This window comes from Rhinopithecus roxellana, chromosome 21, assembly GCF_007565055.1.
Source record: "Rhinopithecus roxellana isolate Shanxi Qingling chromosome 21, ASM756505v1, whole genome shotgun sequence".
Lineage (NCBI taxonomy): Eukaryota > Metazoa > Chordata > Mammalia > Primates > Cercopithecidae > Rhinopithecus > Rhinopithecus roxellana.
This window is the reverse complement of record NC_044569.1, coordinates 63301725-63311201: the sequence shown is the minus strand read 5'-3', so window position 1 is coordinate 63311201 and position 9477 is coordinate 63301725. Positions and strand designations below refer to the sequence as shown.

At 40.9% G+C, this 9477-nt stretch overlaps 1 pseudogene; it reads right to left on the bottom strand.

Annotated features, from left to right (window-relative positions):
• Positions 1-1630: 1630 nt before the first annotated feature.
• On the bottom strand, positions 1631-2055 carry LOC104673014 (annotated as a pseudogene).
• Between the last annotated feature and the right edge of the window lie 7422 nt (positions 2056-9477).

Sequence of the window (9477 nt, the reverse complement as noted above, 5' to 3'; positions counted from 1 at the left end):
TGTTCCTGGCACCTTTGTCAAAAATTAATTGGCTGTAAATATGCAGGTTTATTTCTGGGTTCTCTATTCTGTTCCATGGGTCTATGTGTCTGTCTTTATGCCAGCACTCTGCTGTTTTAGTTAGTACAGCTTTGTATTATGTAGGTAACATGATACCCCAGCTTTGCTATTTTTTTTAAATCAGGATTCCTTTCACTACTTGGGGTCTTCTACAGTTCCATATAAATGTTAGGATTGTTTTTTCCTTTATGTTAAGAATGTCATTGGTATTTTGATAGGGATTGCATTGAGTCCATAAATTGCTTTGGGTAGTATGGACACTTTAACAATATTATTTCTTCCAATCCATGAACATGGAATCTTTCCATATTTTGGTGTCTGCTTCAGTTTCTTTCATCAATGTTTCATAGTTTTCACTGTAGAGATCTTTCACTTCTTTGATTAAGTTTATTCCTAGATATTTTATTTTATTATCATCATTATTTTTTTTTTTTTATAGATGGGGATCTCACTCTGTTACCCAAGCTGGAGTGCAGTGGAGTGAACCTTGAACTCCTGGGCTCAAGCAATCCTTTTGCCTCAGCCTCCTGAGTGGCTAGGATTACAGGTACAATCTATGGGTCTGGCTCTTTTATTTTATGTGCAGCTATGGTAAACGGAATTGCTTTCTTGGTTTCATTTACAGATAGTTCACTGTTGGCATATAGAAATGCTACTGATTTGTATGTTAATTTTGTATCCTGCAATTTTATTAAATTTACAGTTCTAATAGTTTTTTGGTGGAATCTTTAGGTTTTTCTAAATATAATATCATGTCATTTGAAACAAGGATAATTTGATATCTGCCTTTCTAATTTGGATGTCCTTTATTTCTTTCTCTTATGTAATTGCTCTGGTTAAGACTTCTAGTACTATGTTGAATAAAAGTGGTGAAACTGGACATCCTTTCCTTGTTCTAGATCTTAAGGAAGGTTTTCAGTTTTCCCTGTTTGGTATTATATTAGCTGTGGGTTTGTCAAATATGGCCCTTATTGTGTTGAGGTATATTCTTTCTATATGCAGTTTGCTGAGAGCTTTTATCCATTTCTTCTACTTTTTCCAACTTATTGGCATATAGTTGCTCATAATAGTCTGTGATGATCCTTTGAATTCCTGTGGTAACAGTTGTAATGTCTCCTTTTGTCTATAATTTTATTTGGGCCTTCTCTCTTTTTTTCTTAGTATGGCTAAAGGTTTGCCAATTTTGTTTACCTACTTTTTTTTCGGTTTCAAATTTTATTTCATTAACTTAAAAGGTAGACAAAATGTTTATTTCAAATCGAATTGAAATTTATCTGAAACAGGTAACTTATTTCAAGTAACTTATTGTACATTGTCCATTTAAAAATATTTTTTCTTCCAAAAAACTGCACTGAAAGACTAAAAACTTCTTTTATACTGCATAAAAGCGAGATGCAAACTTCTGATGTAAATTTATTTAACTGTCAACTTCGATGATAAAGATGAGAGGTTCCCATCTTTCACAAGGGTTCAAAGTTCAGTTAAATGATATAAAAAAAGCTTCTGTTTTCCTCCAATACAAATTCGAAGCCTCCATTCATGTTTCTGCAAACTCGATGCTGATACTAGGTTACTTCTTTTTCTTTGCTTTCCCTTTTCTACTTCCCTCTCCTTGTTGAAGACTTTGGTCACCACCTCCTGTTTTTTGTGTCCTTCTTTTTAGTTTCGGTGTTATTTTTGCTGCAAACAACATTACTGACTTACATGACAGGAAGGCAGAGGCCGCCATCTTCCTGTTTTGAGCTGGACCCGGACTCTGTCTCTGTATTGGACATCATGATTCCATTCTCTAGACTACATTTTATTTTTCTCAAGAAATACATTAAGTCCAACTTCTGAACACACATCTTGAATCTCTGTAGCTGTAGGATTTTCAACAGCCTCACTTATGGGGATTCGCCTTCCCTCTGCAATGGTCTTATTACTTAAATAAGCAGGATAGATACAAATAAACCTGTCCTGGTTGGCCGGGAACCATGAGGCAGTTCAAGCCATCTTCACAAGAGTCCAAACAGCAACCTTGTTTACCTATTTTTTTAAAAAAACTTTTTTTCATTGATCTTTTGTAATTTTCTCTAGTCTCAGTGTTTTAATTTCTGCTCTGGTCATAAATTTTTCTAGTAATTTTGCCTTTGGTTTGCTCTTGCTTTTCTAGTTAGGTTATTTATTTGAAGTCTTTCTGTATTTTTAATATAGGTGTTTATTACTATAAATGTTCCTCTTTATATTGCTTTTGCTGTATCACAGGTTTGGGTATGGTGTTTCCATTTTCATTTGTTTCAGGAAATTTTAAAATTTCCTTTTTCATTTCGTGACCAGTGGCCATTCAGGAGCATGTTTAATTTCCATGTATTTGTGTGGTTTTCAAAGTTCCTCTAGTTATGGATTTCTATTTTTATTCCATTGTGGTCAGAAAAGATACTTGATATAATTTTAATTTTTTAAAATTATTTGAGACTTGTTTTGGGACCTAACATATGGTCTATCCTCAAGAAAGTTCTGTGTGCTGAGAAAAATGTGTATTCTGCAGCTGTTGGATAAAAATGTTCTGTAAATGTCTATTAGGTTCGATTTGTCTGTAGTGCAGATCAAGTTCCATCTTGCTCTGCTGCCTACGCTGGAGTGCAGTGGCGCGATCTCGGCTCACTGCAAGCTCTGCCTCCCGGGTTCACACCATTCTCCTGCCTCAGCCTCCCAAGTAGCTGGGACTACAGGCGCCTGCCACCTCGCCCAGCTAATTTTTTGTATATTTAGTAGAGATAGGGTTTCACTGTGTTAGCCAGGATGGTCTCAATCTCCTAACTTGGTGATCCGCCCGCCTTGGCCTCTCAAAGTGCTGGGATTATAGGTGTGAGCCACCACACCCAGCCGAATATGATTGTTTAGTAAGATAAATGCATCAGGTGTCTGGGCTACGAAAATAAAATAGAAAATTGCTGCCGTATGTGTAGGATCAAAACCAAGGCTGGTGGCTTTAGCGCCTTGCATACAATGCTCAACAAAATGTTAATGTTGATCAGCCTCTGATATCATTCACTCTTCACCCCACCCAAATCTGACTTCTGCCCCTCCATTAAACCAGCTCTCAAACCCTGGTCACCAGTGAGATGCTTTTTCTTTTTTCCATGATCTCATGGCTGCATACATAGATCTCTCCCTCCCTGGGTGATATGGAGGATGTTGAGGAGTCCATATCACCCCTCTGATGGAGGAGTCCGTACCACCCCTCTGTCCTGGATTCCTCCTGCAGTTCAGCCACTTCTTATCGTGCTCTTTTGTGGACTTCTCCACTCACCCTTTCAACGTTGGCGTTCCCCAAAGTTCTGTCTTCTTTGCTTCCGAGAAACAGGAAATTATTGTGGATCACCCCAAGTCATTCTCTAGTCTAATACCTTGAGAAGTGTTCTGGGTGTTTCTGCTAACTGAACCTAACAGATTCCCGTATCAAAATGCATTTGGAAAGTGAGAAGGCATTACGTATTAAACATCAGGCATCCACAACTCCCTAGAAGTTCCATCACTTCTTTGGACTTTATAAGGATCCTCTCATCTAAATTTTCCACCTTGAGGATCTAACTCAGTCTGGAGAAAGTCTAGAAATGTGTAAGAGAAGCTTCTTCTCTTCTCATGAGAAGCATGTGGTCAGAGAGGTCATCTTGGAAGCAACAGACTGAAGAGGTTCTTTGAAAACAAAATTTAGGCCAGGTGCAGTGGCTCACACCTGTAATCCCAACACTTTGGGAGGCCAAGGCAGGTAGATCACCTGAGTTCAGGAGTTCAAGACCAGCTTGGCCAACATGGCGAAACCCCATCTCTACTAAAAATACAAAAATTAGCCAGGCGTGGTGGCTCACACCTATAATCCCAGCACTTTGGGAGGCTGAGGCGGGTGGATCACCTGAGGTCAGAAGTTTGAGACCATCCTGGCCAACATGGTAAAAACCCCTTCTCTACTAAAAATACAAAAATTAGCCAGTTGTGGTGGTGGGTGCCTGTAGTCTCAGCTCCTTGAGAGGTGAGGCAGGAATTGCTTGAACCTGGGAGGCAGAGGTTGCAGTGAGCCGAGATTGCACCACTGCACTCCAGGCCGGGCAACAGAAGGAGACTCCATCTCAAACAGGAAAAGAAAAGAAAATTTAAAAACACAGAGGAGGGCATTTTCCATGGGAAGTGTTTTTCCACTTAGTTTCTTATAGTCGACATTACTTTCAACGCCTTTGAGTGCAGTAGCCTGCCTTGCTCCTGATGGCCAGGGAGCAAATAAAAAGCCAGACCTTTGTAAACTATGACTTTCTACACACGTGTCAGGAAGCTTTTGTATGGACCATTGTTCAGTTTAAAAAATATTTAAAACCCTTTTTTTATTCACTTAGCCATTAAAAATCAGAGTAGAGACTGGGCACGGTGGCTCACACCTGTAATCCCAGCACTTTGGGAGGCTGATGCTGGCAGATCACAAGGTCAGGAGATCAAGACCACAGTGAAACCCTGTCTCTACTAAAAATACAAAAAATTAGCCATGCACGGTGGCAGGTGCCTGAAGTCCCAGCTACTTGGGAGGCTGAGGCAGGAGAATGGTGTGAACCCGGGAGGCAGAGCTTGCAGTGAGCCGAGATCGTACCACTGCACTCCAGCCTAGGCGACAGAGTGAGACTCCGTCTCAAAAAAAATCAGAGTAGAAAACATAACATTTTAGGGATAAAAATAGGAAAAATGGTATTTCAATGCTCTTTTTCATGTTTGTTTCCCATGTTAATTGAAAAGGCATCTGGCCTATGAACCATGTATGAAGTGGGACCATGAGGTATGAGGGACTAAAATGTACCATCTGAAGGATGATTTGTGAAATTTGAGAATGAATCACAGGACTCCCCTTGGGTCTTTAATCCACTATCAAGCTCCAGTTGACTATTCCTTGTGTTACCAGGTAGGAGGAGCTCTATCTAAATGGCAGGCTGATTCTGTTAGGCTGTGTTCCTTCTTTAGTGAGAAGTCAAAATCAATCCATCTGCCTTTAAATCCACTGATCGAATCAAGAGAGCTTGAAACTGATAACCAAGAGGGAGGGGGAATGTATACCCAGATGCAAGAAATTAACCAGATGCTGGAAAGGATATCAGGCATGTCCAGTGAAACAGAAAAATAACAGAGGAACCTCCCAATAATTCTCAGGGAGAGGAAGAAACTCAGCCGTTTCTATACCATTGCACAAATCAAGGCAAGCAGATAAAAATTAAATTGAGATTTTTAAAAAGAGAAGAATTCTACCTCATAGATGGGGTTGAGAAATGAGACTTACAAAGGAATATGGCAATGGAAGTTTGCATGTTTTCTCCAGACATAAACACTTAATAAAAATGCTACGATGTGGGTATAGACAAACGAATTCTAAAGTTTATAGAGAGAGGCAAAAGACCTAGAATAGCCAATACAATATTTAAGGAAAAAAATCCAAGCTGGAAGACTGACACTACCCGACTTCAGGACTTACTATAAAGCTACAGTAATTAAGACGAGGTAGTGTTGGTAAAAGAATGGACAAATTGATCAATAGAACAGAATAGACAGCCCAGAAATCCACATAAATATAACCAACTGATCTTAGACAAAGGAGCAAAAGCAATAGAGTGGAGAAAAGATAGTGTTTTTAACAAATGGTGTTGGAAGAACTAGACATTCACATGCAAAAACACTTAATCTAGACACAGATCTTACACCTATAGAAATTAACTCAAAATAGATCACAGTCCTAAATGTAAAACACAAAACTATAAACTCCTAGAAGATAACATAGGAGAAAATCCAGATAACCTTGGACATGGTGATGACTTTTTAGATATAGCCCTAAAGGTATGATCCACTAAAGAGAGAACTGGTAAGCAGGACTCCATTAAAATTAAAAACCTCTGCTCTGAGAAAGACAATGTTAAGGGAATGAGACTAGCAACACACTGGGAGAATATACATGGCGAAAGACACATCTGAAAAAAGGACTATTATTCTAAATATACAAGGAACTCTTAAAACTCAACAGTAAGAAAATAACCCAATTTAAAAATGGGGCCAGGCATGGTGGCTCATGCCTATTATCCCAGCACTTTGGGAGGCCGAGGCAGGCGGATCACTTGAGGTCAGGGGTTTGAGGCCAGCCTGGCCAACGTGGTGAAACCCTGTCTCTACTAAAAACACAAAAATTAGCTGGGCGTGGTAGAGGGCGCCTGTAATCCTAGCTACTTGGGAAGCTGAGGCAGGAGAATGGCTTGAACCCAGGAGGCAGAGGTTGCAGTGAGCCAAGATCATACCACTGCACTCCAACCTGAGTGAGACTTAGTCTCAAAAAAAAAAAGGGGCAAAAGACCTGAACAAATACCTCACCAAAGAACAAGGTATACAGATGGCAAATAAATATGAAAAGATGTTCAACATCATATGTCATTAGGGAATTGCAAATTAAAACAATGACATACCTATTAGAATGGCCAAAATCCAAAACACTGAGAACACCAAATTATGGAGAGGCAGTAGAGCAACAAAAGCTGATTCATCGCTGGCGGGAATGCAAAATGGTACACCTGCTTGGGAAGACAGTGTGGCCGTTTCTTACAAAACTAAACACAGTCACCGTATGATCCACCAATCATGGATCGTTTCTTGGTATCTACCCAAGTGAGTCTGAAAACTGATGTCCATACAAAAACCTGCACCACTGAGGTTGCACCAGGGCACTCCAGCCTGGCTGACAGAGCAAGACTCCGCCTCAAAAAAAAAAAAAAAAATACATAGAGAAAACTTAAATGTACATTACTAAGTGAAAAAAAAAAAAAAAAAAGCCTACCTGAAAAGGCCGCATACCATGATTCCAGCTATATGACATACTGGAAAAGGGAAAACTCTGGAGACAGTAAAATAATCAGTGGTTGAAGGTAGGGAGGGCTGAATAGGTGAAGCACAGGGAATTTTTTTATGGCCATGACACTATTCTGTGTGGTGCTATGATGAAGGATAGATGTCATTACACATTTGTCCCAATCCACAGAATGTACAGCACCAAGAGTGGATCTCAATGTTAACTATGGACTTCGGGTGATAATGATGCATCAGTGTAGGTTAATTGATTGTAACAAATGACTCACTCTGGTGGGGTGGTAAGTAGTAGAGGCTGTGCCTGTGTAGGGGTAGGAGGTATATGGGAAACCTCTATACTTTCCATTCAATTTTGCTATGAACCTAAAACTGCTCTCAAAAATAAGGCCTATTAAAGAAAATGTCCTGCAGTATGGCAGAAGCTAAACACTAGTAGGGAAATCACTAAACCTGAGAAGAGGCAGATGACAGCAAGTGTTTGGGTGATGGGACTGTAGAAGAGAGCGAGGCCAGAGGGAATCCTACAAAAGAAGGCCTGGTCACAGCACATGTGTAGCTAGCGTTTTTTCCCCTCCTGGCACAGAACTGGCGCAGAAACAAGACTCAGTGTAAAAGAAGTTTCTGTCCCCCTGCACCATCCTGAAGCTTCATGCAGCTAAAAGCAAGGTCCCTGGGAAAAAATGTCCCTGCCATAGGATATGTCTGCAACAATCTAGGCAGGGAGACTTAAAATTCAGAGAAAATATAGGTAGAATTTTATGGCCAAAGACAATAGAGAAGAGTGTTCAAGAGGATTGGGGGGCTTTAATTAATTCTAAGTACTCAAACTCAGTGATCTTGAAGAAGAAATAGTAAAGCTGTTTGATTAAATCCAGGCATCCAATAAACTCTTGACCTGATGCTAATTCTGGAGATAGGGAAACTGAGTCTGAATTTGTTAAAGATTTCCTGTTTGGTAGGTTGAGGCAGGGCTTAAATCACGGTGTGACTCCCAACTCCTCCTTCTATCCTACCCCACCCCATACTCCTCATTTGAAATGAAGAGAACCTGGCCGGGTGCAGTGACTCACGCCTGTAATCTCAGCCCTTTGGGAGGCCAAGGCGGGCGGATCACGAGGTCAGCAGATCGAGACCATCCTGGCTAACATGGTGAAACCCTGTCTCTACTAAAAATATAAAAAATTAGCCAGGCATGGTGGTGGGCGCCTGTAGTCCCAGCTACTCGGGAGGCTGGGGCAGGAGAATGGCGTGAACCCGGGAGGCAGAGCTTGCAGTGAGCCGAGATCGCATCACTGCACTCCAGCCTGGGCGACAGAGCGAGACTCTGACTCAAAAAGAAATAAAGATTACTTGATGAACACAAGTGGTAAAGGATGGATCTCAGCCCAGAAGCTCAGGATGAGACTAAGTTGATCGCCCAGTGCCCTGGGCCAAAGGCTACTTTGTAAGATGCGGGCTCACCTGGAAATCAAGTGACCATCCAGAGACGTTAGCATCATCTTAGTGGGGGAAATGGTGGTGAAAGGATGACACAGATGCAGTGTGTTTCTGATTTCTTCTTATGCAATCTGAAAATAACTTCATGAAGCCGAGAAGGAAGATATGAACAGTCAAGCATCCTAATCACATTTATTCTCAACTAATGTGTGCAGACGTCTGTTTCTCGGTGGTTCTCAATACTGACCACACATTAGTCACCTAGGGAGGTTTTTTTTAAAGACCAGATGCCCAGGTTTGCTTCCTCTAAATTAGAAATTCTCCTTCCTTGCTAACTTAGAAAGGTTAGGCTTCCTTCTCTTCCCAACAATGTTTCATTTGCCCAAACTTGCTGGGACAGTGGCAGGTCCAGAATCTCAATAGAAGAGCGATTTAGTGCCCACAATCTGGTTGTTGGAGTGTTTGTGCATGTCTGCAGGAGCTGTTTTTCTAGCATTTGCATAATGTTAACATATTGTCAAGGGGGAAAGCGGTGGAAGAGCAGGACTCAGGCCTGTGGCTTAGGAAATCAACCACAGGTTCCACCACTCACCTCTTGAAAAAACTGAAGCTCACCCTACCCCGTAGTAGAAACTTTCCAATCCGGATGAAAACCTAAATTGATCTCAAATGCAGTATGGCAAATGCCATTTAACTTCTTCCTAAGTGTCTTCTTATAGCACAGTGTCGCCTTTGTGGATACACCGGGCTGCTTCCTGAAATCCTTGCATCTGTTTTTTTATAGTTTGTATTCTTCCTTCTCAGTGGGTATTACCTGTCTGGCCACTGTCTACCAGAAACCCTCTACTCTGATGCTTCTAAGCTATTGCGAAGTGGAAAAGCAGTTGTGTAACCATGTGAGAAATGTGTCACATGAACAATGAAAAGCTCCCAATAAGAGGTTCTACCTGATGAATAAACTGCAAGCAGCTTGGATGTTCTAGTGCTGATTTTGTCTGCTCAGATACATCCTTGGTTCGTGTTGATATGTTCCAGACACTGAGGTTACAACTGAGACCCCCAGATAAAAGAACTTCAATCCCACACTAATTGCCATCGCTCCCATTTTATAAGGAC